General features: G+C 44.2%; 1 protein-coding gene across 1 annotated transcript in view; it reads right to left on the reverse strand.

Moving 5' to 3' along the window:
* The window catches only part of RAB10 (RAB10, member RAS oncogene family), a 58522-nt gene that overhangs the window by 11080 nt on the left and 37818 nt on the right, over positions 1–9624 (reverse strand). The gene's annotated exons all lie outside the window — the stretch shown is intronic.

Genomic DNA, 9624 nt, shown 5'->3' on the forward strand with positions numbered 1-9624 from the left:
CATTCCAACGGCAGTTTCAAGGAAGGCCCATTCCCTCCCAGACATAGCTGAACATTCAGGAGAACAAAAAGGGCAAGCTTCAGTAAGCCAGGCTCACAAGGGTACAGAAACTTAGGACTTGGCGTGTCTCTCTTGGATTTTACTTTACTGGGGATTGTTGTTTTTAAACACACATTTCAGAGTCAACTGTGACAGAGACAGAAGACACTGGAGGGCTTAACTGGGCTCACATGACTAAGGTGGCAGAAGATGAAGCCATCAGTTGAAGCAGAGTGGCAAGTTGCAGCAGGTCTTCTGGTATATTACCACGATAAACAAACCCAGTATCAAGCCATGGTAGAAATTTAATTTTAAACTTTGTAATTTTATTGACAACTTGAAACTTACACCCAAAAGGAGAAACTTTTATTTCCAAGTCTCGTATCTCAGGGAAGCATCTCAGACTTCTGAGCCCTGGTGGAACCCAGTAGTGGACAGGACAAAAACAGGAGCAAGAAATGCTCTACCAACACTTCAACAGGACTGTGAGCTCCAGCAGTGGGAGCATCTGAACCACCCCAGAAGCGTCGTTGACCCAGACGCTCTCTCCTGTTACTGACCAGTTCTTCTCAAATGAATGTAAAAATAAGCCACAATTTTTAAGTTACATACCATAACCATCGACCAGCCTGATCAAGACACTGCACAAACCCAGCTGACTCAGTGCTCAAGATTCTGTAGGAAGTTCCCAAAATGTTGAAGGCTGTTTAGCCAAGCTCCTGTCGAAGCCAGCAGAGTCTGGAACTGCAACCAGCGATGACGTGACCCACCTACCCAGTCACCACCACCACGATGCCCAAGAAGATCCCTTTCCATTTCAGCAGCTGCCGAGCAGCCGCAAAGACAATCACTCAACATCTTCTGGAACTTGGACTTAAAACCAAGAAGAATTTTGCTTTCAGATCAGTTTTATAAAGCTTTAACATGATCTTACAAATTTATATCCCTGAAATGTTAGGTCAGAGTGTATGAAAAGTAAATCTAGGAGACGTACTGTAACATTAAATTGTCGATTTCTATAAGCAATATGCTGAAGACTGATCATGCAAGATTAATGACAGTATGTACTTTCCCATCTAATTTTGAGATCACTGATGGAACGCATGAGATTTGCTTAAACAAACTCACAAGCCATTAAGCTGAGAATTAAGAGTTAACTGTGTATTCCAGTGTCATTCGGAGGACATAAACTTAACAGATTACGTGCTCACAGCCAGTTTTCAGTGACATTATTCAGGCAAGGTAGAATCAAAGGTGTCTCCAAGTTTAATCCAGTCTAAACTGAGATTAAATATTCCCTAACTGCCTTCAGAAAGACACGGCGTCCTGTGTCCTTGTCCCCAACCCACAGACCCCCATTTCCTCGCTCACAAACCAGTAACCTCAGAAAAGATCCCGGATTGGAGTTGAATGAGGTCATTTCCTTCTCAACTCTTCCTGAGGTCACAGCAAACGCCTTGGCAGAACGCGGACACCACCAGGCACCGAGTCCTGTGAAAACTCTGCTCTCCTCACCGCCCCGTCACCTACAGTTGAACCAACAAACGCTGACTGTAGTTGCCAAATCAGTTTGTTTAAGCACACGTCAGTCTTCTGGCCAAGTATCAGTTGGCAAACGGGGAGTAAATGAAAAGCCCTGAAATCTGAACACGCCATGGAGGAGAATTTCCTGAGACGAAGGGGAAATGCTCTGCAAAGTTTCTTCTCAAAGAGTCTTATCAGTCGTTTGGCTCAGACCCCAGATCGTGGTTTTGAGGGTGATTGCTTCTGAGATTTCCTCTCCTCCTAGAAGATGGCAAACACCAGGAAGAGGGCAAACAGCAGAGGAGGAGGAATTAGGGGCAGGTCCTAACCCTGAGCACCACTTTGTTCAGAGATGTTCCAACAGGCACAGAGGTCTGGCTTATTGGCAGTAGCCTTGAGAGGCAATCTAGTCCATTCCCTGGCTCTACAACACGTTGAGGGATACCCACGTTATTCCTGCAGGATGCTTGATGTTCTGCTGGAGACCTCTGACCACTGCTGACTTGAATCCCCCTCTCTCATTTCCTTTCTGTCCCATTTGAAAGTTTCTCCTGATGGCAAACTTGGGTTTTCTGTAGCGCAAATTAAGGCCGTCAATCCTTGTTGTACCTTTCATAGCTAACTACAGGAGTTCATTTCTCCTCGTCCTGCAACTACTTTCTGCATACTCAAACACAGCTCTCACACCTTCTCTGAATGTTCTTGAGCCACCTCAAGTTCTTTAGACCTTACTCGCTGGCCAAAGGTCTAAGATACACAGCTTCGCTTATTGCTCTCTGGACTCCCTCCAATTTGACCATGTCCAAGCAAAATCCAGGACACTACTCCAGCTGAAGTCTTACCAGCCTCATACAGGAATATTTTCTGGAAGACTTGGGCGTGCCTGTTTACACATCCCGCTCTCTTTCCTCATGATGAAGCAGATTTTTCTGACGTTCAACTCATTACACATAGTGAACTCAGTAACTTCACATTTGTCTCCACTGAATTTCACAGGACGTTTTTTCAATGGCATTTCTCCAATCAGTCAAAAGCAATCTGAATTATAGTCCAGTCTTCTACACAATTTATACTTTGCAACTTCATCTTTTCCTGCTTAGCTTAAATACAATAACCATACTCCCTATTCCCTTATCCCAACCAGTAAAGAAAACATTGCTTATTGGGAAACTCAGGACAGACTCCTGCGAAGTGTCTCAGCAGAACCCTTACTCACACATCATTTATTTTCTCTCGCCGTGAGCTCTGTATCCCCTTGATACCACCTTCACCCAAGCCATTTCCCCCTACCTTGCTTACACCAAGCAGCACAGTGTCAGCCTCACCAAAACCACCAAGACATACGGCATCTGCGGTGACTCCCCTCCTGACAAGGCCTGCAGCCATCGCAGTGAGGATTCAGATTGATTTTACACAACTTGGCATTGGCAACACTCGGTTGTTACTCGTTGCTTGTCACATCTACGCACCTACAACTCACTGGCTTAGTTAACTCCTCCAGTGTTGTTTTTTCTGGTGACTGAAGCTAAGCTAATGGATTAAAAGAAAGCTGGGGAGGGAAAAAGCAAAGAACCTGGTGTGTTTCCCTTTTTTTTTTTCTTTTTTTTTTTTTTAAATAAGTACTATATTTGCCCTTTCCCCTTCTTAATGGATTCTCCATTCATTATTCAGAGATAACTCTTAATGGATGTGAGATTAGAGAACTGACTGAGGCAAACAGAGGAAATGAGTTATGGCTTTCAAACTGCCTACAACTGATGAACCCACCCTGAGCAAATGGCACGAAACAATCGGAGACCATATGTCTTGTTTACTGCCCTGGCTGGCCATTCTTTTGTTCAAACCTCTGGGATGTAAGAATATGCTCCAAAGCTATGGGTGGGCAATAAATCCTTGGTGTAGGCGAAAAACATTTGTGGAAGCTAGCTAGCTCTCCAAGCTAAAATAAATGCAGACAAGGACTATTAAGATAGCCAAGGAAAATGAGGCCCTACTGCACAAGAGGAAACCGAGAGAACTTGCTTAGCTGCAAAATGAAGACAAAGAAGGCCGTCCTGTGGGACTAGGGAAAGGAGAAGCACAAGGAAAGTGAAAAATCTATTTAAATTATTCTCATGCCAACATTAAAGTATGCATAAGCTATATCGTATTAGAGGTTTAACCAACAGAGAAAGGAATTTCTGGGACAGCTTTCCGGTTGACCTAGCAGAGACTAAAGAAACCTTAAAATGTACTATGATTTGTTTATGAAAGATTTACAGGGATGCAACAGGAAGAGATTATATCTGATGATCTGTGAAGAACCTTCCAGTCCACATAGCTCAAAATAAAGGTCTTCAGCGTATTAAGCCAAATAATTCCTAGCAAAATAATCCTAGGAATTTTATTACTCTCCCACTGTTTCTTCTTACGGTATTTTTAAAACTCTGCAGCAGAGTACTACATTGACGAAAACGTTCTGCTGACATCAGGCACGCTCTGGAAGCTTCAGCGACTGGGTCAAAGACTTCCCTTCAGAAAGGAACATCTGTAAGGTACTTCACGACGGGCAAATTTCAGCTTTTCTGAAAAAATATTCACCTGGAAAAAAAAAAAATCTATAACAAGCAAAGTATCTAAGTGTTTTATAGGAAGTCAGAGCGGCATGCCAAGAGTCTCTTCCACCTTGAGCCATGCACATGGTGAATGGTCTCAAAAGCTCTCAGCAGCAGGAGTTAACTTTTAGACATTCCTAGGGTAATTGCAAAAATTAACGAAACCGATGGTACCCTAGTTAGTGGTGCTGTCTGCAGCCTTGGCTGTTCACCACCATGCTTATTAAATGCAAGAACTTGCACGTGACAGGGAATTGCCACACGTGTAACCGTTTCAGATAGCTACGCTGCTGCACATTTCTTTCACCTGGACAGGCATCCCAGGTCAGATGATTATTTTTTGCAATGAGTTCATTGCTGAATAAAACAAAATTCTGAGGATGCTTTTCTAGCCATGTAAAAGTCTTCCCAGCAAAGAAGCACTGACAGAAAAATGTTACTTTATGGTCTTATACACAGTTAAGAGCTGCATACTAAAAAAATAAGGCTGTTTGTAAAATTTGGAATCAGTCAACAAGACTGTAGGAAAACAGGCTGACACAGAAATTTTACGTAAAGACAGGAGGGGAAAAAAAATTCAGATTTCTTTGAATCTCCGAGTTAAGTGTTTTTCAGTTTACTGCAGAAGCCGTTTTGTCTTCGTACTGCTTCCATACTAATGCAACACTGTCAAGTGTGATTGTTTCATACACCACTGAGGAGAAACAGATCGTTTGTCTTACCCAGCTCTGGAAGCTCTTCAGGATCTAGCCTTTTAGATCTCAACTTTCTGGCCTTAATGACGCAAGTCACCGCCTTGCAACAAGCCTGCGCAGACACTCCTGGGGCAGCAGTTCTGCAAACAAGCCTGTCCCGGGCGCACAAGAATCAAGCACCTTGCTAACTTAGACTGAGGTCTAATGACAGCAGGTACATCAGAGCTCCTTGTTCTGGCTTGACAATACACACTGCCCGCTGCCAGGCAAGCAATCCGCATGAAAACTGGTAAATGGAAAATTCACAAGTGAGGAATCGACAACTGGCAGTCCCCAGGAAGCCCTGCAAAACTAAGCCTGCAACACAGCTCTACCCGTACGTGGTGCTTACTCCTTCAGATCAGTTTAAGGCTAGTTTAAGACTAGACACGTATACGCCATGTGCCTGCGTAAGGAAACTCGGGATTGCTTACTACTCTGACTTGGAAAAGCAAATAGGGACCTCTTGAAAAGATTAATCACTCCCTCACTGTCCACATAACCCCACTCTTGTTTATAACCCCTAGAAACCTGTTCCTAAACACTGCAGTTATTTCTTGAAGGGCTTTCTGCCCTACCCCGTCCCTCCAGCATTCCACACGCAGCATAAGGGTGTTTGGGGTTTTACTGGTTTGGATTCACTCTCCCAGTATCAACCTCCAGTAAATCCACCTTCAGGATCACCTCTTACAGTTCCTCGCTGTCTCCCCAGACTGCAGAGTCTGTCAACAGAGAGACCAGAAAGTGGCTATATTTTCTGCAACCAATTTTCACAGAGTATTCTTGAATAAATGGAAAGAGGGCTCTTAGGGTAAGTTCTTCTGCAACAGCAGAACAGGATACATCACAATCCTCTTATTTGTCAAGTTCTGTTCTGAAATACCTGGCCAATCTGGGTTTTTTTCCCTCCACGTTCCCCTTCCTCCATTTCACCCCCATTACGCTGAACTAGACCTTCTCCCAGCATCTTCCACTCCTGCTGGAGGACGTCCAGCAATTTTGATTTCTACTGTCCTTGAGTCCTTCCTCCTCTTCCATGTCTGCTACCCCCACGTATTTTTTAGATGACTGTCATATTTCCTTCCAGCCTTCCCTTCACGAGGATGCAAAACCTACATCCGACTTCTGAGAGTTCTCCCAAGCACACAAGAGCTGTACCTCGTCAGGCCAGAGGTCTTCCAGCTTCCACTTCTGTGTAGTTCAAGGACTTCTGGAGCCGGAGGTCACATCTGTGTATTTAACAGCCCAAGTGAGACTGTTCCTTTGCAAAATCCCTTGCAAACCCACGTACATCTGCAGCTACAGCAATATCTTGGGATGAGGAGTGTCACAGCTTAACTTCATTTCCTTGCGTTTTGCACGTGCCACCTTCTAGCCTCACGCTAGAACTAATGTTCTGGTATTGGGAAAGGCAACGAGTTACATCAGTCTCTACCTATTTTTTCCAGTATACTTACAATTTTAAAAAAACGCACTTTGGCCACCTCTCTGACATCCTGAAGAGTCCTCATCGTTCCAGCTGTTCTTCCTAAAATAGCTATGACATCCCTCCGATCACCCTACTTGCCCCTTTCTCTAGGGCACGCTAATCAAAGTCGTGTGTTACGTTAGACTGTGACACTTCCCTGCCCACTGGAAATGATCGCACCCATGGTACCAGAAAAATCACATTTAATGTTTCAATTGCTACATTATGCTAACCAGGTCAGTGAATTACAGGATGCCTGAGCCTTTTGGTTTCCATTTCAGAGCAGTTCTACCCGAGTTCCTGGAGTGTATGATATTACACTCTTCATAGCTGAATTTTTAGCTCTACTACTCCATTCCTCTAACGCCCTTCATTGCTTTCGCAATGATAGCACCATCTTTTCCTGGAGCAGGAATAAAGAATTGCTTGTTTTGCTTCTGTTCCTCTCCCTCCTGTCTCTGTACTACAAGCATTACCGTATTTTTCAAGACACTCATTGGTGTCGACCCTCCCAGGTCCCACCCTTCACAGGTATTCTGACCCCCAAATCTTCTCCCTAATTCCTTTTTCCCCAACCCTGTACTAAGCTCACCACTGGTGACTTTCCATACGGCATCGTATGAAGGACTGTCACATCAACAATTTTTCTAAACAGACAAGCAGTACAATAACCCAACCAAGAACGTACCCAGTTCTTCTACGTGCCTCAGCCTCTCCTCTCCCCTTTTCAATGTCGTTTTGCAACACACACATTTACGTTTGAAACAATATGAAAAGGCTTTAATTCTAGCTTGATGCTTACTGAACAAGCAACCCCAGTATCAAGTTGCTTATCACCTCTGGCAAGGTTTAACTGAGCTCAACCTTTGTATTCTTGCTCTACTCCTATATATATATATATATATATATAAAAGTATTTTAGAGGTCAAAGGCATGACTGAGATACCACCACGTCTGCTCATTTTCCATACCCAGGAAGAGGCGGGTAGCTGTCCTGCTCTGTAGGAAAGGAGCAGAGCTACATTAGAAAGTGCCAGGTTTATCTGTTTTCTGTAAGAACTAATTGCCCATTGAGACTGCACCCCCACCCCCAGGACCACAAAAGCCAGTACAAGCCACAGTAAAACACAGCAACGCAGCTTTGCAGGCAGCCAGAGAACAAATCCTATACCAGGACAGCAGCACGAGAAAGATTTATTACACGGGTGATGGAGGATTACACGGATCAGCAAGAGGCAGGTCAATACAGTAATTTTAAAGTGAGGAACGGTTTATTTTTCTTGCTTTCTGGATGCGAAAAGAAATACGCTTTTCACCTATGTAAATAACAAATGCTACATAACCCAATACTTAATCACTCCTGCTGATGTAGAAACCTTATTCTGTGACAGGTTTGTTCAGCCATCACTTCTGCCAGCGATGGCTCAGTGAACACAGCTCCTTCATAAACATTGAGCAACTCTATGTAAAGAAACTCCGTCATATTTGGGAAATGGCTAACACATACCAAGTTCTTTAACGTATAAAATTCTGTCACCATCTGTCATTTTGCAAACAGCTGAGTGTCACTATTCTGGGGGGGAAAAGAAGGTTTCAATCTCAATAAGCACCAATAATAATAACGATGGTAACAGCAACAATGACAAGACAAAACTGCCTTTGCTTCCAACAATAAAAGGGACTGTTAGGAAGCAAGAAAATAGCATTACGAAAGGCTGGACAGAGATAAGGTGGCACTTTGGAGAGCTGAGGCTGGATGTAGGCTCGTGGACCAGGCCAGCGTCACGGCACCTGATGTCCTGTCTCTGTAAGCGACCAGAAGCAGCTCCGGCGGGCGTACAAGAAACAGGGCAAACCCACAGGCAATCTCACAAACGGGGGGAAGAAACCCACAAATGAAACAGCGGTCATTCCTCCTCTAAATTCTGAGTGTGGATGCACTCCATAACCACAAGCACGCCTGCAACGCGATACTGAAAGCGCACAAGCGCCGAGGGTCTCATCTCCTGTCTGTAACAGAAAGTCTGTTTTCTCTTCACCACGCATCTTTTGTTATCTTCTGATCAGCCTCATCGAGTACGGAGCCCTGGCCCAGTGGAAGCGCTACCTGCGACTCAGAAGACATGTTTTGTCGATCCGGCTACATTAGCCCCTGTGCGTTTACCTCAGTTATAAAAGCACGACCCATACTCTGGACGCAAGAAAAGCTACAAGAACAGCCTCAGGTTTACAAGGGGAATATTCCACTAAATGCATCCCTTGCTTACCAAACTGCTGCGGCGGGAGCGAAGTGTAATTCTGGAAATATGTTACACAACTCCTAGAAGTACAGGGTGAGTTTAAATACAGGAAGCGGTGGTTAAATATAGATGCATTGCACAAAGTATCTTCACCAAAAGACACTACTGTTCTAGCCACCAAACCACTGCTGGGCAAAACTCCCTGGACAGGAAAAGTTAGAAACTACAAAGCCTAGGGTTTTTTTTGTTTTTTTTTTCTTTTTCCATCAAAAGTGCATGCCATAGGAACTTCATCTTCTGCTTTCCAAGTTTCATTTCAAATGTGAAATTTTAAACTGGCAGGAACAAGAAGCAGCTTCAGACAACGACCTCCCAGCTTTGCAACGTTTAAAAATTGCCATTTGATAAAACTCAGCTCACCCAAACCCCTCTTTCATTTCTCTAAGCCACTGAAGCCCACAGTCTGTACAGCTTCATTATGCGTGCTTCTCTATCGATATACACATTAAACATCCTCAGTATTCCATGTTTGCAATGTTTACATTTCACGAGGGCTTTTTCCCAAGTTTAGCCTAACACTGGAATGACTTAAGCCTTTTAAGTCATTCCAGTGTTCTGTTCCACCTTTCTATCCCATGCTGACTCACAGCACCTACCCTGTTGGGGTAAAAAACACAACACAAAACAATTATTAGAAGTTGTGGTTTGATCCAGGTTGAAAATCTGAACGTTAACAGTCTGGTGAACACGTACAGCAAGAGCTGCCCAGCGAGTGAACCCACAACGCTGCGTTACACCTGAATGCCTCTTTCGCTAATGCTCTTCAGCCCTTCCCTTCCGCTGCTCTGCTTTCGCCTCCCAGCTGATCCATTCCTATCCTTCCTCAGACAGCTCCATCTAAAACATCGCCCTTACAACGACGGTTACCCTTTGCAGCTCCCCGCTGAAGCATTCCAGCACGCCGAGTTACTTCATCATCCAAGTGTTTCCTTATCGACCGGCTACGCGGTTTAGACAACAAAATC

The sequence above is a fragment of the Egretta garzetta genome, unplaced genomic scaffold (genome assembly GCF_000687185.1).
Source record: "Egretta garzetta isolate BGI_Z169 unplaced genomic scaffold, ASM68718v1 scaffold520, whole genome shotgun sequence".
Taxonomy (NCBI): Eukaryota; Metazoa; Chordata; class Aves; order Pelecaniformes; family Ardeidae; genus Egretta; species Egretta garzetta.